The following is a 23916-nucleotide window of genomic DNA, read 5'->3' on the forward strand; positions in this document are numbered from 1 at the left end:
AGGAAAAATATTCCAAGCTTCGTCCAAGTCAAAATTTTGCTACAACTTGAAAGTATTAACGATGGTATATTGCCATGCAATTCTAAAGGAAACAATTTCTATCGATAAATTCGATACATGAAACGACAGTTGTGCCATTATTCCGGAATTCTGAAACCAAGTCAGTCTTAAATTGACCGAGCAAACTGCACGGGGTATATACAACAATAGTTCTGGGACATCCAGAATGTACCCGGTCGTGTATACGTATATGAGCATGCATTATAGAGTCGATATGGGGCGCCTCGTGCAACGGGTGCTTACGGATTTACGCCCGAGCGAGGATGATCTTGTTAACTCACCGGCAGATTAATGCATTCGGGGTTGCTGAGGGTTAAGTACCGCGATGCGCGACGCACGACTGATTTATCGACGACCTAATTGAGGATTAATGACATATTTTTCGCGCATTAAACGTAAACGGATGAATTATGAATTGGCGGATGGGATACTGCCATACTGCACTGACGCATCTCGATCCTGGCTTCCCGCGTGCACGATCTATACATGTTAATACATGTGTTAAAATATGAAATCTAATTCTCTAAGCGCGCGATTGTATTACGCGCTTAATATTGAATTAATAGCGGGATAGGAAACGAAAATGAGAGATGACGCGCAACAATCGAATTAACACGACTTTTGGAATATTAATCACTGGAATGCACATTGATCGTGTAATCCCTCTTAAAATCTCATCTACTATGTTGCGTTTAACTGAAACGAATATAGTTATTAAATTGATGCCGCAATTATTAACAGTGAAACTCAGTTATGCAGTAAATGTTTTGAAATGTATATCCTAGACATAATTATTTGAGCATTTGGATATACATATAATACAGATTGTAAAATTAATTCGCAAGAGATTTTGCGCTAACATTCGATAAGGCTTTATTAAATTTGATAATAACTCGCCTCGTACGAGCACACACACATATACAACACTGTTTGTAATTGAATTATTTATCTAAAAACTCAAAAAGCGAAAAAATATCCATATACGTTTTATAAAGTTCCAAGCTGACAAGACAATTGTATACGCAATTAAGCAATTTTTAAATATAAATGATTTAAAAAGAAACGAGTCAAACTGGTTTTAAATTAAATTTTTGTTTTAATTTTTCGCAACTAATAACGTGTGCTCACCGATTTTTTCATCCGATAAAAATATATCCACTTGATATTATTGCAAAGTTTGTTAAAAACAATGCAAAATATTCCGTAAATAACATATTCATTATTCAACGCGTACAAAACACAGACTATTAACGTATGTGGATTCATCTTTAGAATAAACTCCAAACGAAATCATTTAATTGAGAGCAAATATGAAATTTACTGAATCTGAAAAAAAAGGAATAATAAATTATACATTTCTCCAGTCAATCATAATGCACTTATATATAATATATTATAAGTCGTGAAAAAAAAGATACGCAATATATAGTACTAATCAATTTTGCAAGCGCTATTTCAGCTAGATATCAAGATTCAGTCGATAGGAAGATATTTTACGCGCGATATGATTGATAAAAGTAAATCAAAAGCGGCGCGAAACATGCTAGATTGTGAAATCGCGCGCTTCGATCTTCGGATCGGAAGTGCCCGACCTTACTGGATTATCGAAATCACATGGCTGTGGGGCTTGTCATGGTAACACGATCGATACAGGCCGGCGTCGACGATGAGCCGAGTCGACTCGGTCGTCCCGACGTTGTCGTCGACGCGTGTATATCGAATTTATCGGACCCAAATTCCGGATAAACCTGTCTGTAAGAGAATCGAGGTCAATCGAGAAAGCGAACGGCTCTGTCGGCCTAGATGCAGAATTTGCCGGCCGAATAAGTGCGTCACAAAAAATCAAATTTGGCAATTAAAATAACAATCCGATCAAATTTTTTGTATAATCGGAGAATGATATGTTCAAATCGACAAAATCAGTATATAATCGTTATATTTTTTTACAACACTCAACTATTTTACATATTCGCGAAAGGCTATAAATAATAAACATTTAAACGTTATAAATTTTGATAAATATGTCGTATATATAATATACTCTATTTTATAATAAAAATACAAATTTGTAATAAATATTAACTTTTATGTTAGTTTAACCATTGTCCTTTAAAGGGCAGCAATCGTGTAAAATTACGCGATGACATTTTCAGATTTTAAAACGCAGAACGCTCTTTTACGAATCTCCATTTTTATTCATCGTTATATTCATCTCCATTTTTATTACATCGTACCGCTACGCTGATATAAATTTTACTCAATGCGGCGCAGCTGCGATATTTATGAAAAGACAAATATTCGCAATGCACGTCCATTACGTATCTGAATATACGATACATATACACGAGAGCATTACAGCCGCTCCCTGGATGAATGACGTCTGTTTGTGCGAGTATTATCAGGCGCAGGATACGATATGCAGATAGAAAGAGGGAGGGAGAATTCCAGGATTCCCCCGACAGAAATTCGGAGTATCGTTGGTGAATGACGTAATCATTTCTAATCAATGTGCACACCGTCGTACGGATTTCTCTTTCTCTTTCTCTCTCTCTCCATGGCACGCGGATTATCTGAGATTTCTATTATCCGATAAATTATAACGAACTAAAACTGTTACATATATATATGTATAAATAATTACCGCTGCGAATTGCCATTAACACTAACGTTAAATTTTTTAGATTAGGTCCAAATAGTAAAAACTAATAAAAAACTAATTTTCTGTCGAGATTTTAAATATTATAAAAAAATATTTCATCCTTTGCAATTCCAATTTTCAAATTATTTTATATAAAATGTGATAAAGAGAATATATTATTTTTTCTACTTAGCTTTATTTAGTTCCATGATTATCAGTTTCCAATAAAAATAACACTTTGAATTACTGTCTATATAACATTTATATGTATTTTGCAGAAAACATTTCCACCCTGGATTTTCAAATATTTTTCGTTTGCGTTTTTACTGCTATTTTTTGATTAAACTTCGTTAAAAAAATTCGACATACAGGGAAACTAAATTATGTTAAACAAAAACGCTGATGTCAAATGAACACAACGTGCGAAGATGCGAAATAAAAGGAGTATCATAGAATTAAGAGATTAAAGCTTTAGGAAGCGGCGCCCTAATTTTGTGTTCATATGTCGTCCTACACTCGTTTTACTCTGCACGCCCTTATATAATCTAATATAATCCGTAAGTATAATCCACGTAATGTGCCCATTGTCGCGAGAACAGTATCGTAATACGTCGGCGAATTAACTCTTGCTCATGGATATTCAAAACAATGGCGACAGAACTATGTATGGAGTGTGTAACGTTGGCAGGCTGCTTATTATCACAGTAACGAGAATTCTCGAGGAAATCGATACCGGTGACCGGTTAGATGCCGGTACACAATGTGATCGCTCTTAATTTAAACAAGATGTAGGGTCTTGAGACAGGAGGAGATACTTCGCAGGTTTCCGCGAACAAGATTCTTATTTAGATTACCTGTCCGTCCGTGCCCATTTTACGGTACATTTTCGGTCTCGCGCGCGCAGCTGTATCCGTGAAATTATTTTCCAGACCTTATATCCCGCGATGGTTGCGGACCGATTAGTTAAGAGAGCGTGTCGGCCACGGTTCATGAATGCTGCAAAGTTAACGCGGATACGTCGATAATCATGATCGCCCAGGCGACGATCGTGAACCCGCTAATCATTAACTTATACGCGATTTGCACCACTCGCGCGTTATTAACACGCTCGCGAAATAAGAGGCAATTTTTCCGCGCACATTGATTAAGACGTGCGAAGAGGAAGTGGAAGAGGACGCGAGGCACGAGAAACTATAGCGGAATTAATTGCGCAAAAGTCGGACGAGGCGGTGTCGCTTATGCAAGTCACCGATGTAAAAGTAAATGTAAAGTAAATGTAAATGTAAAGTTGAAAACATTAATCAACGTATTAGGAATAATAAAAGCATCACGCGATTACGAGAGGAATATAATTAATCGCGGATAATCACTGCGATTAATGAGCACCGGACGTCGACGGCAGCTGTAAATTCAACGGCAATCTAAATACAAATTAATTTAAGTTTAATGTCAACTGTATATTAAGATTCGCGATAAGAAAAATAATGAAGGCGAATAACTTAACAGGCGACTGAGAGTTAATCTTTCATGAAGAGCTTGTTCACGAGACGTATCTTGTTATACGTCGACTATTTCCTGCTTTAAAAACAGTTATATTTCAGGCAAGATGTAACATTGGCTGCGTTCAGCAGAAAAAGCTGCTTTGCAACTGTTGTAAAATTCGTGAATCTGATTGGTGTATGCTCTTAGATCCAGTCAAAATTAAGAGCATACACCAATCAGGCTCACGAATTTTACAACAGTTGCAAAGCAGCTTTTTCTGCTGAACGCAGCCATTGATATGTCGTTCGACTTTGTTTTGGAGAATAAATAGCAAATTTGAAACTTGTTTCTCAACTGAAACTGAGAATAATCATTAATTATGTTTTTTTACACGTCTTCATATCGCAAAAATAAATGAGTCGATTCTAAAAATAATTTTAAAATCTTCTCTATACACGAACCTTGTTCTTCATTTGTTAGAGATATGAGAAACGGAAATTGTAATTATAAAACAATTGTGCGATACTGCATAAAATTCAGATCACTTGGACGTTGAAAGAAGAACAATACGAGGTAACTAAATGAGAGCATGCTACATTCCACGAACAAAGTCGAGGAAAAGGAGAAGGTCCTCGAGATTCGCGAAAATAAACAGATCCGCGAGAAGAGAGCGAGAGAAAAAGGGAGGCAGTAGCAGAGATACGATAAAGAAAGGAGGCAGTTTCAAGCTGGCAATTTCGTTACCGAGCCACAAACAACGATGAGAACGCGAGGGTGCGAGGTATGAGGAAGCAGAAGAAGGTGATATAAATATTTAGGAGCAGTGTCGTGCGGTGTTTAAATATTAAACACCCGCTTGTCCCGCGTCGGCCGTTTCTTCTCCCTTTGACTACCACTTCCCGATGAAAGAAGATCGCTACTGCGGAGAGAAACGACGCTTCAGAGATCTGCTTTAGGATGTAATATTAGTATTAACCCTGGAAATACACACACACCGGGCTCCCGGCAACGTATCCCGGCGATTTCTCATTTCGTTGAAACGAAATAGTGGTTGAACGTGCACAGCATTCAGCCATTGAACGCAAAATCTTTCCTTAATATTCACATACGCACGTGCATATTCCTTAAAACACGAGTTTTACAAAATGTATTATTATTAATAAGAAATATAGCTTATCTTGAATTAATAAATATTTTATTCGTATTTAATATAAATATAGGGGGTCAATATAAAATTATTAAAAAATTACAAATGTCCACTTAATCCGGAAATCTAATTGCGTCGGCTGGAAGCAGTCAAATCAGGATATGGAGGATTAAAATCGTCATCAAGCAGCAAGAGAGTTCACGCGCGCGGGAGAGGATTAAATCAAAGCTATCGCATAAAGCCTTAAATCAAGCCGCGGCGGAGTCTCCGTGTTTCGGAACTTTGGTGAAAGCTCGTAAACATCGTTAGCCACGATCGCCTCACTTATGCCTGTGTAATTAAATTCCGCGGAAACTCCGTTGGCAATCGCCTCGCGGTCGCCGCCGTTAAGACCAATAAGGAACTGCGGGACTTTGGACGGTACTCTTATAATTGCGTCTTTTCTAACTTCGCCTCTCTAATTACATATCAGTAAACTATATCGAGTTTACGCACACTTCATGAAAATCGTACGACTTTTGGTGCAGTCGGAATATTTTTTAACCATTAATTAGAAGACTTCTTATCGTAAGCAGCATTTTGTTAAACAATAAAAAATATACGTTTCTTACCTTTGCATCACTGATTGGCCTTTGACCATGTTCTACTCAACTGATTTTAACGAGAAAATTTCTTTATAAAATCTTAAAAAAAATGTGTAAGCGGATGTTGTGTATCAACTTTTTCCAATTTTTAAATAAAGTATCTAATAACTTTTCTCACAAGAAGTAAATGTTGTGTTTGTAAGCTATTCTTAATATTGATTAATTTCACAAACAAATAAAATAATAGGCTTTTTGACAAAAAAAACATGATAAATTACATCCGCGCGGTGTCTCTTATACTCGAAATAAAAGCTGGTCGGAATAAGAGATTGCCGAATAAAAGAAAATAAAATTGTAAACATCTAAAATGGTGTAAACTGAGTAGAAGAACGGGATAAAGAAGGAACAGAAATCAAAGATGAGAAATAAACAAGAAAACAGGAATGAAACTATGGAAATTTGTTATCCATTCATAAGGTTTGTCCAAAAACTTTGTGTTATTCCGTAATAAGATGTCGTAAAGCTCACGATTAAATCAAATAGAAACGAAAAACCAGTTTTCGAATTAGGCTAGAACAATGAGAAATTAAATAATGCATAGAAACCTTATTGTTTCGTAAGAAAAAAAACTGGAAACAACTACTATTACCTCTATCGTCATACCTCTTTCATTTTATATTTTTAGAATATATCTAAATACAAAAAATGAATTAACGAATGCAAAATAAAACTGTGCCATTTAAATCTCGTAAGTTGAAGGAGAGATTCACATCATCAACAAAACAAGCCAGGTTAGGCCAAACCATATAAGACTGAGCAGCCGAAAGAGAGGGGAAACTAATTGAACTACCGTACTACATGGTGATGAGGATTCTTGGTCTTCCTTGCACGAACGTAGTTACTTACACGAACTTGCGTTCCGGTAGCATAGAATCCCAATAATTTCGCCGACGAGCATCGAAACAAACGAGAGAAGATCATTTATACGCCTCGACGATCTCCCGATCTCATCGCTGATCGACCCTTCGATCAGCTGATCAAGATAACAAACTGTTCCGTAGCGATTGAATCGCGTTAACTCTTGTAAGGTCAATCGGCGATCGATGCCCATGATTATAAAGTAATGAAGTTTATATCCACGCTCGTTATTATATGTGATTATCGTTAACGTTGGAGAATAGATTCTGGATTCCGCTTCTCGGCGTCGAAAGTGAACTCAATAAACCTATTCCAGAAACAAGTGACATTAAGAAATTCTTTATTTTTCCTTTTTATGGTAATAAATAATTCCTTTTGAATGTCATTTTTCTTAATTGAGATTTCACTTTGAAATTAGAAATTATTTTTGTTTTAATTTCGACCGAGAAACAGTAATCATTCGCAAATACAGCGTCGACTTGTCAGTCAATAATTTAGCAAATGTCGCCGAGTCCTATGAAACATTAAAGTGGTTCGTGATAATTAAAACGAAACATTCGTCTCGTCGCTGAATTTCGAGACAAAGCGCTGTATCGGAATATTTCGTTCGCAGAGTATTCATTAAAAACGGGAACGTGGAGAGAGTAGTTTCGATAAACTCTCGCAGGCAGTTTCGAAAAGTTTCTTTCCACGCGCACGCTTCGAGGACGCTGGCCTGTAAAATCCCTCTGCCTCTCGCATCGCCCTCGCATCGCGAATCGCGTGGGAAAACAGGACGTCGAAGTGTATTGCACGCTTTCCCCGAGTTTGTGCTCGGATTTTCCGATCAATCGTCGGGCACGACGCGCTTTGTTAACCGACCCGCGCGCTCCAAGATCGACTTTAATGGAAATTAATGTCACGAGAGCTGCAAATTGATCTCGATTATCGTTCGTGTGTATCGTCTCGAAACTCCTAAGATGAGTTCGAGAGGAGGAGGAGGCGATCCGATGAAATATTTCTCGGCGATTCGATCCTCTATTCATTTCCTTCCTACTACATTCTTGTTGGATTGTTGAATTGTTGTTGACTGGCAACTCTGCGAAATTCTCCTCTCGCGCTTTAGCAGACTTTCGACATGTCAAGTACATAGCGACGATAAAGTCAATTAAAATTAATAAGGTATTGCACGTAATTCTGAAGTGAGCTCTTCTTCGTGGATCTATCTATTCGCTCAAGTGCATTTGCAAAACTTGGAGAATTTCATCGTTCGCGAAAAGAGCGATTGCATTTGAAACATTCCAAGGGATGAGATCTCTCTCTCTCTTTCTCTTTCTCTCGACATCGTTAAAAACTTTACGTTTCTTCCTTTCGACCGTTCTACTCCAATTGGTTTTCCAATATGTCTGGAAAACGATTAATAGTACACTGCCATTAACGATATCGCATTTCTTATCAATTTTTCTTCGTCTACGTCTTCTCGTTTCCCTTGCGAGATTCTCGTTGTTCTAGCTTCCGTAAAATGGTTTCCCGATGCGCGGCAAAGTGCAACGCAGTCTTCCAGAATTGTTGCAGCAGAGAAAAGCGAAAAATCGTAAGGTCGAAGAAGTTTTGCAGTTTGCAGGAGGACTTTCGTGTGTCGACTCAATTTCAAAGATCCACGTTTCAAAGTGGACGAAGAAGAATATCCGGAGATTTTTAACGTGCTCAAGAGAAGCCGCTGAGAATCTTATTTGCATACGCTCGCTTACAGATCCGGTCTCGAGATTCGTTCAGATTTATTGCAGCGATCATTTTCCCTCGCCACTAAGTAAATCACCCTCGCGCGTTGTGAGTTTTTTTCCAAATTCCAAATTCGTTGTCTTCCAAGGTGGGCATTTAAATTCGATGAAATTTAGTTGGATATTACGCTACGTCGCGAGAAAGAGCCGTTTATTATTTCTTCAACCATTTCTCCCATCAAAAATTAAATCTCGTATCTTTTTAACTCGAAGGATTTTTCTTTTCACGGCAAAAAATTTCCATTTTTTACACATGTTAATTTTTATTTAATCAATTAACTATTTAATTATTTAATCAAATTATTTAATAATTATTTAATCAATAATTAAATAATGTGCGTGTCATATCTTAGAGTGTAACGTATTCAATATAATTTATGTTAATATTATTATACATATTCTATTTATAATTATTAATTCTATAATTTAATAATTTATTCCAAGTTGTTAATATTATAAAATGGACACATTAGCCGATAATAAAAGACTTAAACGGAATGACTGGCAATCAAATGATCAATGATCGTTTAAGTGTCGCGTATTCGCCGACCATTAATCTGCCGCAAATTAATAGCGACAACGATAACAGTGTTGGCGCACGTTCGTCGACTAGAGAAACGCTTATCATAAACGCAAACGTGCGCTCGCGAGCGCGGACTCGTCGCTCGGCAAAACCGGTTCCGTTGCAAGAACGGCACTCCACCACGGTACAATACAACGATACGCGGTCGTGTTAAGACCGATTCACCGCATCCTGGCTTAACCTGCGCGAACCAATCAGTCGGAAACATCGTGTTCCCGCGTTTGAGTGCGAGAGAGGCGCGCAGTTACATCTCTTTCTTCTAGTCACGAACTTTGGTACACGCATTGCAAGGGTATTCTGCTTGTTTCTGTTATTCGCTTTGTTTTTATTTTTTTTTATTTCGCACCGTTGTGTGCAAAATGCGCATTTTCTTATCAATAATTTTCAGAGAAATTGGATTTTCAGAAGAAATAAAAAATTCTATAATGTGTTTTACGTTTCTTATAATAAAAGCCAATTTTTATTCTTATTTCGATTAAATATAGGATATAGTAATAAGGAGTAAAAATAGAGAATTATATTTTTAGTTTTTCGTATATCTTCGCCGAATAATTTTTAATTAATTTTTAAAATATTTTTAGCAATATTAAATATTTATTTTTTTCTCATATTTTAATATGTAACTTTCTAAGTGTGAACTTTATATTACAGGAACTATATATTTTCATAACTGATACAGACATTAAAATCATGGCGTAATGATGTATAAATTTCTAAACTTTCTTCTTATTAAATGTTAAAAGTCAAAATACTTCTCTTCATGGAATTTAGTTATAAGTTTAGTCGATCGTTGTAAATTTTCAAAGAAATCCAGCAGATTAGCAAAAGCGCGATTTAATCTCAAGGATAATAATGTCGAATCTTCTCAGGCTGATGCGATTTTATTGCACAGTCACTTTTCATCAACTTTGCGATTGCTAATAAATATTTCCGACAGAAAAGCGACTCGCAAACTTTAACTCATAAACACCTTTTGTCTACCAATAATATGCAATTTATGCAAATGGACGAAAGAGAAATGTCATATTTTGCGAGTTATCGAGAATACGCGAAAAACGAAAAAATTCTATCGAGGATTTAAAAATATTTCATAATGTTCAAGCATTAAAAAGCACGTAAAGAAAGAAAAGCGTGTTTTCACATTTCATATCGTCAATCCCAGCAAAAAGTGCGAAAATTCTAAAGGGTTTCGAAACGCTTGAAGTTTGTCAAAATGTTACAATATAAATGAACCTTAACCAAAGCCCCGTTTCTCCCCCCGATTCGCCTTTCCGTCTCGTGTACTCGGTGTAGTCGCGAACACATGTCCGGAGGGACGAGGGGAGTAGTAATCCAGACCGAGGGTCGATGAATATTCACGCGCCGCTTTATAGTGCAACGAGTGATTTGAATTTATACATACGGTCGCTCGCCGGTTATTCCTCCCCGTCATAGCCATGTCTCGTGCGTTTTCTCACACGAAACGTCAAAATTCGGCTACCGGCTGCTTATATAATCGCAAGTTTCACCGCTCTCGGTGCGTGTCAGTAGAGGTTTTACCGCGAGGAAACTTGTTCGCACTTCTTCCTTGAAGATAAGATAATATGAAAATGAGTTATGACTCATAAACAATGACCGACTCATAAACAATTTAAATGTAAATTTTTATAGGCGGCAGAAATACAAGGCATAGTAAATAAAAACTCTTTCTTTTCCTAAAGACACATATAGGATGATGTGTTTACATATATAAATATTTATATGAATTATCGGTGCGCATTTACTTATAGGAACGAGTAAAAACGTGTTGTAAAAAAAAATACATCATCTGATATAAATTACTAAATTAGTTTCTTTCCTAGAAAGAATAAAATTTTGATTCCGTTTCTCGATCTCGATACACCGTCCCTTTTAAAAAATCGTTTTATTCAGTCACGCGAGCAGAAAGAAATTGAAAAAAAATTCCCCCGTTTATGCGCGCGAAACGAGCAATTGTGGGGCGAAAGTGTCGAGATAATACGTCGATTGCAACGCGAACGTCATGAAACCGAATGAAAACGACGAGAATCGATTATACGTCCCGATGGTGTACCCATCGAACGATGGGCGCGAGTTGAGAAGAAAGCGAGCGAGCGAGAGCGAGCGGGGAACGAGAGTCAGATCGTCTGCAGACGTAGCTCGTTATTACTCGGCGGATGGATTTACGGGCCATCAGATCGTTTCGTCACAATTGGCGCTCGTAAATAAATTCTTTTTTTTTTGCTTTTTTTTCGAGACGTAAAATGTACGAGTAAATCCTCTCCCTCTCGGCACGTCGTTCAAGTGAAACAAGCGGAACTCTTTCCGTTGTTCTCTGATTATCTGGATTTACGATGCGTCGATGAAAGGTTTCTAAGCCCATATTTATCCTCTCTCTTATATATATAGGTGTGTGTGTGTGTGTATGTGTGCATGTAATGAAATTAAAAAGAAAATTAAAAGAAAAATTTCATTTAGTATCCATAATTTTTCGAAAAACATACATAACGTGAGAATACATTTAGTAGATAGTTACAATACAATTAGATTTAGTAATTAATACAGAATATGTAGATTGCTATTGTATGTATATTTAGTAAATACAGGAATATCTATCAATCCAACGCGAAATGATAATAAATGCTACGAATAAATCACGATCATTATTTAGTCACATTTCCCGCGGGCAGCTCGCGCGTATATTTCGTTGTCCAAATTTGTACGATAAATAATCGCAATCCGTCGCCGTATGTGAATACGTCATCTTCCATGACGAATTTCGGGCGGGCGAAATAGATTTCATAGCCAGGTAAAAGAACAAATTCATGACCGTCCGCAAGTTTAGCGCTTTTAATCCGATCGCACGTCGCTCGCTCGCGATGGTGATTTACGATTCTGGTGACGCAAATAATTACGGCCCGTCCACGAACACGTACGACTCGAATCCGTATTCGAGCAAATGTGTCATCGATACAACATTGAGCCCGCGGCCGCGTCTAGCAACGATGCGAACCACCTGTGTCCGCGCCGAGAGTTATCGGTCCCGCTCATCGATTCGTTACCAGATTATTGCCGAACGACCAGTAATTAATCCTTCATTGCAAATATAATAAAATATTCCTAAAATTATCTAAAATCCCTTGTTGCTCTTTCTTTAATTTTGTCTCTGGTAAAAAATGAAAATTGACATGTACCTTTTATTTAAAAAGAGAAAGAGAGAGAAATTAATTTCAATTAATGTGAAACGAATCATTTATGGGGAAAAAGATTGGACAATCCTCTTAGAGAAAATTCGTTAAAGCGAAGAAAGCCACGCGTGCGTCATAAAAGGAATTTGAGAGACAGAAAAACTCATCTCATAGTGTGTTTCATCGAGTGCGCGTTTCGTTACGCCATGTCGACCACACGACGTTCAATGGGCGCGTTTATCGGTGCGGTTTATCGTCGATTGTTGCTAATACGGCCAGCGGGTGCGAGTGCGAATGTGCGTGTAGATAAACTCCGGTCTGCTGTGCTACAAGCGATCGACACCAGGACCGAATTTCATTTCATTGCACAGCCTCCGCAAGCGCGCGCACAAAAGCTCCGACGATCGTTGCAGCTGACATGTCCTTCCGCCTTCCCTTCCTCGTATATGGACACAATTGAAAATCCTGTTGAATTATTCCGCGAAATTTTACGTAACCTACAGAAAGACTAATGAGAAAAAGCGGAGCTTTCGAAGATTTGAAAAATACAACGAATCTCCAAGCTCTTTCTACCTTTGTCTAAAACAAAGTCGAAACTATGTCGGACAGACAAATTTATTTGTCAGCATTTGTTTACATACCCTCCTCCTGTTATTGTTATTATTATACGTATACAAAAATATCATAACTCATATTATCAACTTAAGTATGTTAATTGCAAATTCATTTACTTCAACATACATATTTAATTTTGAAGAATTTCGCTTGTACAAAATAAATGAGGAATCGAAAAATAAAGTTTACGTAAGAGCTCTCTCGTAAATTTTAGCTATGCTGTGTTAGTAAGTAAATGTATTACGCGAGCACGTAAAAGCAATTTAAAAAAGCGATCCTGACACGACATTTTATCATCGCTTGATTTAGGAGGCAAATTTTTAATCGGCATACATCAACCGATATGAAGAAACGCTAGTTTTTGAAAATATGAGATAAAAAGAGACATGGGAAAAGACATAAAAAAAAGAAAAGTATAAGATCGTATATAATTAATAAGAGTCGCGAAAATTATAATTCAAGTGACAGATCGCGGTTCACGGTCGGTTTAATTAGGTTTGTGCAATTTTCGAAATCGGCGATTTGTTAGCGATTCGATTAACTATATGCATAATGAAATTTCATTATAATAATGGAAGAGACAATGGAAGAGAAATTATCAATATTTTATTTGTGGAATTAACATAATATGCGATAATACAATAACAAATTCTAAGTAAATAATGCGTAAATAAACAATTAATATGTATCAATATATCAATATATCAAAGAATTTTAATATAATGAAATAACGAAAAAAATTCTTTTCACGGTAAATATGACTCATATAACGCGAATTTTTTAACAAATAAAGAAAAGGAAAGATTATTAATTTTACTCTTGAAATTAATATGTAATTGATGTGTATCTGAATAAAACAAACAAGATAATAAATAAAGGGAAATAAATAAGCAACAAGAAAAAGCAAGGAGGGGAAAGATAAAAACACATATCGGTTTTCTCGATAAAAGCGTGAGAAAAGAATTCCTTTCACGGACGGTTATTATCGTTGACGGTGTCGGGAGACGCGAGAAAGTTTCGATAAAGAGTAGGCGGCTTGCAAAATCACGGCTCTCGATATTGAATATTCATGCAAAGTAGAATCGCTTACATAGCTCCGACTCTACTGTCTCCTTCATTCGTTTGTTCGCGAATCTCTCTCGCGGCTTCTACGCGAAATTCTAAGGTCGCTCGATACTCGACCGCACGGAGGACGTGTTTATCAGGGATTTTTGCCGAAATTGGATACGTTCCCCCGGCATTTGCGCACGGTGATCGAATACGGCAGTGTACAATCAGTCTTGTAAAATTTTGGACATGATCGATAATACGAAAAAATTTCGCAATATTTATTGTCTTACATATATAGCATTAATTGGTACAATAATCGCGAAATATTATCGATGATAGAGCGTATTATCGCCAAAGACATCTCGCTCTTATCTTAAATGTGCTTTGATTTCCGGAGAAAGATTTCCAACATTCGAACACGTGCGATCGAATCGGCACGTGCGTCCGTTCGAAACGTGGATGCAATAGAAAAGAATCCGTCGATCTGCAGCCCCGACGACTTATTACCGGAGTTTTCCCGAGCAATTTTGCGCAGTCGATCGCGCTGGGAAAGCGGAAGAAGGTCTTTTATAGGGTTCTACAAGTTCTGGGCGAAATCTTATCCGGCGCCAAGAGTAGTTATCTAATAGCGGTAAATTTGCAAAGCGATGACAACAAGTAATCATTGAAATTTCAACAAGGTGCGGAAAATTTACTCGTCTGACGAGTCTCTCGCGAACAAATTCCCGAAAATTCAATTAATTCCAGGAAGGAATTTAATCCTCCGAGGAAATTTCGATTAAACGGCTTATCGATATAACGGATATTTATTAATCGAAGAATACACACACACGATCCACGCCTACCGCTTGTCTTTTATATGCGATATACAGCAATAAGCCTGTTTATGTATCTTAAATAAAATATATTAATTTGCCGAGCAACTCGCAGAGAAGATTATCGACTACATTATACAAACGAAATCAATTTCACCAGATGAATTACATCGAATTACGGCAGATTATAAATCTGCGATTGAGAGGAGCGGATTCATGGACCGATCCGTCTATCGCGGAACGAGATATTTATTTAACGTATCCGTGAATATGAATACTCGTTCACGAGCGAATGAGGTAGAAGCGGAGTATTTCTGGTTTTCGTGACAGCGCGCGCCTTGAGGTGCGACGAAGGAGAAACGATGAAACATGAATAAATGCATCTCGCCCGCGGCTCTTGCCTCCCCCTCCCCCCCCCCCCCCGGTGAAACGAGAGAAAAATGCGCGGAGAAGAGCGCGCATCGAGAAAAATGACGTCTCCGGACGCGTGTATACGTCGACACGAGGACGGCGGATAAAACTTTGTCGCTCGTTCCCCGGAGAAAATACACGGAGAGCCGCGTCTCCGTCCATTCAATGCCGGCAATTCCCAACGCGGCGATTCGGGTTGCAGCTCGCCGAAAAATGCAGTTGCAAGAAACGGTCGTTGCGCTTACGCGAGAAAGCTCCGCTTTATCCACCGACATATAGCGACTATGAATTTTGATGGATCCTTTTTTCCCCCGCGGAGCTTTCGGCCGGAACGACGCTGATTTGCATTATGCAATTTACGTGCGCGATTTACACTCGCGCGCCAGCACAGTTTCTAGATATATACGTGTGGTTGGTCGGGCTCTCGCCGAAAGAATACCGTTTCGCTCCGTTTGCGCTCCTCTTTCTCTTTCTTTTTTCTTGTTTACTTTTTATTCTCTTCACTTGGCGATTCGCGGTTTCTCTCGTGCGATATACTTGAGTACGTATAATGCGATTGTACGAGTCGCGAGCACGAGTTGCTTCAAATTAAAATAGCAAATATATCGTAAACATCGCTTTTAAACGCGAATTCATATATTTCGTACAGAAAATTGAAAATAAAAATAAACGAAAGGTTTTAAAATATATTCCCCATGAAGAAAATAATTTGAAATACACGCATATATAATGATGAAACAAATCGAATCTTGTAATGTTCAAAACAAGTATCTAATTAAAAAAGACCATTTTCATAATATTTCGATTTTTTAATATCTCGAATTAATTCGGTAATTAAAAACTGCTGCCTATTTTTTTATCGCGTATCCACAAATGACGCAAAATATCATGAAATTATAAAAGCTCCAGATTAATAATATATTCATCGATAATTACATGTATAAACGATATTTTAATATAAATGAACCTATTTGTATTCTCTGCATTATTGTATGACAATGACACATTTGCAATTTTTTTTGTAATGACACAACGATGAGAGACAACAATTATCTTACTTCTTATTCAAATCTATAATCCGAGCAAGATTAAGAAATTGTATTGGATTTAGACAAAATTGCCCCGATACATTGCACAGACATAAAAAATGGCCCAAAATCTAGCAAAAATAATTTTTTAAAGGAAGGATAGTCTCCAAATAAAATTTTTCAAATATTTTCCGGTAAATCCGGAAGTTGAAGTATGGCTATCGATTTATGACTAATTGTTTCGCAAACATGCGAGGTTAATAAGCAAGTATATATTTGACATACCGCGCGAATATTAATAATAATCTTTTCGTCATGGTCACTTCACTTCGAAGAACGTTCATTTCTTTCAAACGAAAGAATTAACAGTTAATTGCAGCCTCGCGTGTGTGCTCAACACGGGCGTTTTCACACTCGCGAGGATACGGCGGCGCGATCCTGATTTTGTGTAGTAAAACACGAGAAGCAAACGGCAAGCCTTAGCCTACAAGTGTACAAGTAGACGAGAGATCCTTACCTGGTGTGGCTGCAGGGTGTCGGGGACGGGCTCCGAGGCTATTAGCCAGCTGTGCTTACAGGGCGCATAAGCGCAACCTCCACCTCCGAGCTACGCCGGCTTTGTCTCTGCATCCTGAAAAAAACAGAAAAATGGCGAAATGAGTTTTACGCTCGTCAAGTTGCGGTACGCCTCGTAATTTATTCAATCGTGCGCCGGATATAATGGATTTGTCTCTAAACAAGATTAAAGTATCCTACTGCTGATTTCCGATTAGTGAATTTTAATCGGCTACTTAATGTTATAAAGGAGAGAGTGAAAAGTGATTAGAGAGTTAAAAGGATTGCGCTACTTCGCGTTGTAGACGCGATGCGAATAGTGACCAGGCTCAAGGTTTTATATCGTTCGAAAGTTTATATTGGATTTCATATTTCATGCAACGTACATCGTCAACGTCGCCGCGTTGCGTCACGTCTCGTACGCGAAACCGCTCTCGAGATAAATTATTTATATGTCGATATCGCGCTTTGTCTTTATCCATTTCCAAAGGACGACGAGACACGATGTTCGTTGAAAAAACGAATGATCAATGAAGTTGAAAACTGCGATAATACCCGTTATGAGCGAAAATCGCAAAATCGATCTTTATAAAATATTTTTTGTCCAAAAAAAAAACGTACTTTATCTCTCGCAAATAATCGCCAATAATTATATTGCATTAAATGAAATGTTTATAATCATTATGCTGTTCACGCATTATATGAATCATGTAAGATTACGATGAGTTTTCGGACAAGTTTGATCATTAAAAAAATCAATAATTTATTTCATTCATTTTATATCATTAATTATTATTTTTTTTACGATAAAAAAAGATAACGTCACTGATGAAAGATTAAAGACAAACGCCTAAAGCATTTGTATATCAAAAAATGAAAATGGAATGGAACCTTGTTTACACCGGTACGAGGTTTAGAGGCGGGGGAGGATAAAACGATGCTCGCCAGGAACGTCGAGGCGCGTCGCGTTTAATTGTATACGGGCGTTTGTCGAAGGCGTAGCCGAAGTCGCGCGGCGTGGCACGTGGCGAAGAAACACAACAATACACAGCTAAGCCGGCGTGTGTACGTGCCGGGAATTCGGCTTGTTGCCGGCTGCTTATTGCCAGGATGGCGCTTGCGAAACCATTAATAACGCACGAAAGGGTAATTTCCTATCCTCTCCTCGGAGCGAGAAGGACATCGGCCCTTATTGCCGCGCCTGCCGAGACGCCGCTCTCGCGGCGGGACACAATGAAGGGCCATTAATTACCCGACGGGCTCTTCGCGATCGAATGAAGCTATTAAGACGGTACCCGGACGCCGAGCTCGTAATCCCCCGTTACAGCTTTCCTCGGCGGGGAGATGTTCCTCTTCCGCACGCGAAACGACTTAATAGCCACCCGACGATAAGCATTTGGCCATTTTTTTGTCAACCGACATCCTTATCAACGATAAGAATCGATTCGACGCTCGTGACGAGAGCTCGGTGTATTAATTAGACGATGACTCGCGCGGCTATTATCTTAATTAAGCTCGCGTCAATTCATCCTTAGATCCCACGCCTCTTCTGCGAAGGAACACGAGCAAGGTAAACGCATTAGTGAGTAATCGATCGAGGAATATTCTTAGATAATTCAACTCTTTTCAGCTAAATTTCTCAAAGTATTATTCTCTTTAATTATTCGCTCTTTATTCGGTAGTGAAATGAAAAACGAAAGATTTGAAAAACAGACATTTCGCGTCGAGAAAACACTCTCGAAACAATAAAGCCTCGGTCGATTGACACCGAGCAAGCGGTGGAAATAATTTCCCGAGCAAGGGGACGATTAGTGAAAAGACCGAAACGTGACGGCGGCAGCGCATCGATTTATCTCGCGCTCGGACGAGAGAAGACGGTGAATTTATAGGATTATCGATCGCAAACTTGTCAGCGTCAGTCCGTTCACCCTGTATTTCAACTCGCCCAAACCTAACCGAGCAAACGTTCCGTTTACATTTTTTCCAGAGCACCCGACACACAACACACAATCTCGCTGCGCCGGGCATCGTTGGCTCCATTGTTCGCGCGAGTTCGCTCGCACTCTCGCCACGTCGGCTTCACGTTCGCAATTTGTATCTGCCTCCGTCCCGACCTGCTGTGTTATTAACCAAAACCAGACCGCGCGAGATACACATCCACGGCGCGCTGCTGCCTACGGCCCGATAAATCTTATTACAAGAGCGGACCCCGCGCGCGCTGCAAATATCGCCCGCGAACTGTAATAGACGCAAATAAGTACGTTCTTTCTGCAAACATCGTTACTACCAACCGACCCCAATCATTACGGCATAATAACCGATCAGATTCCATTCCACGCGAATCTGTCGACTAAAGTTTGCTAAATTGCTCTCGCGGAGCTACGACAATATAATGCCTTAATAAACCGATCGAGATTGCAATTAGGCCGAAGTAATTTCTCATTCTTTGCTAAATGTTTATTTCATAAAGTTTTCTCGAACGGAAAAGTAATTTTCTGATAATTATCTTTTTCGAATCTCGTTGCTTCGATTTGCATTTTTGTGCAAATCTGACAGAAGTCATCTTTATTATTCCGAATGCGAGGAGAAAAAAAAGAGGAGAATGTGATTGTTAATTATTCGATCGTAATGTCGAAGGAGTCAGTTTCAATCGTAGTTCGAGGAGTCAATATCAAGTCCATTAGATAATAATCACCGATATAACATCTTTCGGCATCGAGCTTCCAAATATTGATCGTCCGACTCTGTATACTGTTTGTGCAAACTAACAGGTCTCTCCGTTGAAATTATGGAAAACGACACGGTACAAGCACATCGTGAGATCCGCGATCGTGACTCCGGATCGTTTCGTTCGTGGAAATTGAATCACGTCGGACAGGTCAATTAAATTAGATGCGCGCGAACGCAAGAAAGACGACGACGGTTGCGCTGCGTCAAGAAGTGAAAAAAACAAGCTTCTCTCCTCCCACGCGTCGCAACGCGGTTTCATTCGTTTTCCCGTTATTTTTCACGACTCCGCCGAGTTTGCGCGCGACGCTATCCTCAAATAAATTTAAATGTCGGAGTTAGTTTCTCTCGCTGACTCAAGCTCTCGCGTATATAGCCCGCGAAAAGTGCGACGAACTCCACCTCCGGTTCCGATGACGACGGGACGAATTTTTTAAATCCGCGCGTCTAAAAATCGCTCTTTATTTGAAAGAGAAACGTCGCGAAAAACAGAAAATTCGATCATTTTACTCAAACATTTGTGTAACGCGCAGAGATAATACAAAGAATATATTCTCTCCTCTGTATTTTTTCCAGATAAATTAATATCTGTTTAAGAAATTAATTATATATCTCGGATCTTTAATTCTTGCAATTACAATTTTTTTTACGTCTCGTTGAATTTCGTTGGAACGACGCGAACGTAATTTAACGTGCGAGAACGCATGTGGTGGATAAACGGAAATAACGAGAAAGTGAGATGAAATACCGGGAGGGAGAGGTCGATGGAAAGGGTCGACGGAGTGAGAAATGGGTGGACGAACAGAGTTCCGAGGGGCAGAAACCGTCGCGGCCGCTTTTAGCCACCTACTTCCAACCCGTTCTTTCGCCGCGCTCGATTAATTGCTAAAGTTCAGCGCGAAAACATTGGCCCGTTTATTCGCAAAGTTATTAGTAGTCTTACTTGCAATTCTTCAATATTGGAAATCAAAATCGTCTGTATTATAATTAAGAGAGAATTCAATTAAGTGAAATTACAAGTTTTCGACGAGCGCTAAATGTTTTAACGTACAAATTTTTAGATTAATTAATAAATCAGGAACCGAATATCGATATTTACAATTCCCGATAGCGTTATGAGATACGATATTTTTTTCATCTCTAGCAACGGTTCTCTCGTCAATAAAGGGCGGAGAATTCTTACTAACGAGAGAAATCACAGTTTAGGAAAACGGAATCATTTAAGCTACTTGCACGTGCATTCATCCGCATCATGGGACGTTCCGGCATCGTTACAGCAATTAGAGATTCCTAGTTACATTGTTTGGCTGTCATCGTTGGAAACTTGAAGGGAGCAGCCGGTCAATAAAGCCCCCTCCGACTCGTTAATTGACCCACCTGCTGATACAGAGACACAGAGTCCTTTTGAGGGATTTCCGAGAAAATACATCGACCGTCCGAATTAGACGATCGCATTACGCTCTTTAGTGAACGACGAGAAGCGGCACGAGTCTCAACTCGACGATAACGAGCCACGTGAACGACGAGAAGAGACGATTCTCGCCAATTGGTTCCGCTAGAGAATCAGGACAGGCACTCTATAGGATTTACGATTACTCCGTTTGATTCGCGGCCAAGCTGAATCGTAAACACTCGAGAGACACTCTGATGTTCACCGACCACTCGTGGATAAATTCCTCGAGGAGGGTAAAAAAAATTTCACGAGTGACGGAAAATTCAGTCTCGCGAGTCCGCGAGTACAGAATTTACTTTTTAATTTTTTTGTCCGACGACGATGATCGCATCTCTCGAGACTCGCGAATCGAAAATTTGCAAACAACGTCAAATATATGTATGAGAAAGAAAAGAGATTTGCAAAACAATTACACACGATTGCCAGAATTTTTATATATTTTATAAAAGAAACTAAAAATTTATGTACGCGATATTTATGTATACACGATAAATTTAAATAAATATTCTTTTCATGGAATTTGCGAGTTTGATTTTTCAACCTTTCACTTTTATAATAATCTGTTAAATTTAATATAAAAAGGAGAAAAATTCTCACGCGCAGATCTAAATCAAAATATAATACATGAGATATAAAGTAATTAAAAAAATCACTCTCTGCAACATATTTTAATTCAATATATGTATCTATATGAAGTGACTTACCAATCATTCGGTATTAATATGATTCGATCGCCATATTCTGTTTCCTGAAGATCAATATACGCATGCCTTTCTTCCTCGTGATACTTTCGAAACGTGCATTACTAACGCGTAACACGTTCATCGCTCGACACACGCACGCAGTCGTTGCCCACGAACTTGGAGAACATCGAACATATGACATCACTCGACCTCGCATTTGCCGCTCTATTCCCGACTCTCGCACGCCTATGCTATTAGGTAATACTTAATGGGTTACGCGTGTAAATACGCGTTGACCTCGTTACCATCATTGTCGGTACGAAGCATGTGAAAAAGAATCTAATCCGAAAGGAAATGATTCAATTATGTTCCCATTCATTCATGAATTCATGATGTTTCATGATATTCCGAGATTGCGTGATAAAATAATAATATATTCCAAAAATATACTATGTCGAAAAACAAAAAATTCTTTGAGATTATTTATATATAAATATTCTTTTATAAATATATAATATATAAATATGTATATAAATTATAAATATATAAATATATAATTATAGTAATAATTGTATATTTTTTAGTCGCTATGAACGCGATCATTGTTTTTAGATAAAAAATATTAAATTTTATACAACCACATTTTAATGAGCATTTCTTAAAATCACTTGAAGACTATCTCAGTGCGTGTTAAAAAGACCTGACGCAGCAATACACTGGGCACGAAAGGGAAACAATTTATACCGAGCCAGAGCGATAAATTTACAAATTTACGCCGCATTGTCGCGGCCGCGAGCGGAGTGATAAAACATCATCGAATTTATCGGCGTCAAGAGAGAACGCTGCGGCCAGTGGCCGGCGTTAATTACTCCGCGGCTCGAACACAAATTAGTTGCCCGTTACTGCCGTAGTGCCGCGAGTACATTTATTTCAGGCGTGAGATTCGATATCGATTTATTTTCGTTACGACCGAAGGCTCTCAATTGTCATCGATACACAATGACACACATAGCTATTCGCGCTATATCCGACGTAATTCGCAAATCCATGAATATTCGAGGCAAACGGAATTTGCCCTGTTAAAGTTCATTAGTTGCTTCAACTATCTTTGACAGAATTAAAAAGATTAGAAGGATTCTCACTTATTCGTATATTTTCAATCATATCCACTATTTATTACAATTATTATTCTGGATAAATTGAAAGAATAAAGAAGAATATCTGCTGCTAATTATTATCTTGTCGCTTGCATTACAATAACTGCGTGATACTTTTATGAAAGTGATATGTTGTTGCAACGTCATAAATTAAATTGTAACAACGTACGATTTTCGCGACGAGTGCCAACAAACGCATGAATTACGAATGTTTGTCCGCGTTTACGGCGAGTCGCGATGCTGTTTCCTCGCTTTTATACTTCGTAAATAAATTCACCTGAGAGAGTGTATTACGGTGGCTTGAATATCTGAATATTCTCGCGAACTTCTCCACTTCTCACGGAAGATATCCCGCGGCGTTCCTGTTCTTTTAATTAAAAAGTTTCGCGCTAGAGATGGAACTCCACAGGCAACGAGATTTCTGTTGATCGTCCATTAAGCAAACTTATCGAATAATATCGCGATGTAATCCTAGTTACAAAGAACCGCGGCCTGTTAATCCCGTACATGGTAATATTTGCGCGAGAGATGGACTTTTCTCAGAGGGAAAAAACTGAAAGGAACGCATATTTTTATTATCTACTTTCTCTATCTTTTTGTTTTCACTTTTTTTGCCCCTTTAATTTTTTGTATAAATTAAATTTTGTTACGAATATTCAAACAGAGAGATTTACTTTTTATTAATTCATTATTTCACAAGAAAAACTTGCGTAAAAATAATTAATAAATTTACGAGATATACACGAATGTAAAATCGTTCTACTAAAAAAGTAAATATTGTTCATAGGATTGTATTAATTATCGTTTAAGATCAATAATCACTCAGATATGAAATAACGCTACAATTTTTAATTTTTAATTTCATTTCTATCGATGATAAACAAATATAAATAAATTCAATTATTTCTGTATTTGTAATTTCGACTCGATTGTATAATTGATTAATAAATAAAAAACACTCGTCTTTTTATTTCTTTTTTATCAATCAATTCAAGATATCAGTCGAATATACCGGTCGATCGCCGAGAAAGAGGAGAGGAGAAAACAGAAATGAAGACGAGGACA

At 38.2% G+C, this 23916-nt stretch overlaps 1 protein-coding gene across 4 annotated transcripts in view; it reads right to left on the reverse strand.

Annotated features, from left to right (window-relative positions):
- LOC145971479 (uncharacterized) overlaps positions 1-23916 on the reverse strand; it is a 163139-nt gene that overhangs the window by 41629 nt on the left and 97594 nt on the right. For all 4 annotated transcript variants that reach the window (XM_083099176.1, XM_083099178.1, XM_083099179.1 and 1 more), the window contains one exon: positions 16794-16907. The gene's annotated coding sequence lies outside the window, so the exon portion shown is untranslated. The remainder of the gene's footprint in view (positions 1-16793; positions 16908-23916) is intronic.

This window comes from Camponotus vicinus, unplaced genomic scaffold (assembly GCF_025532165.1).
Source record: "Camponotus vicinus isolate PSW18456_S1 unplaced genomic scaffold, iyCamVici1.0 SCAF_5, whole genome shotgun sequence".
Classification (NCBI taxonomy): domain Eukaryota; kingdom Metazoa; phylum Arthropoda; class Insecta; order Hymenoptera; family Formicidae; genus Camponotus; species Camponotus vicinus.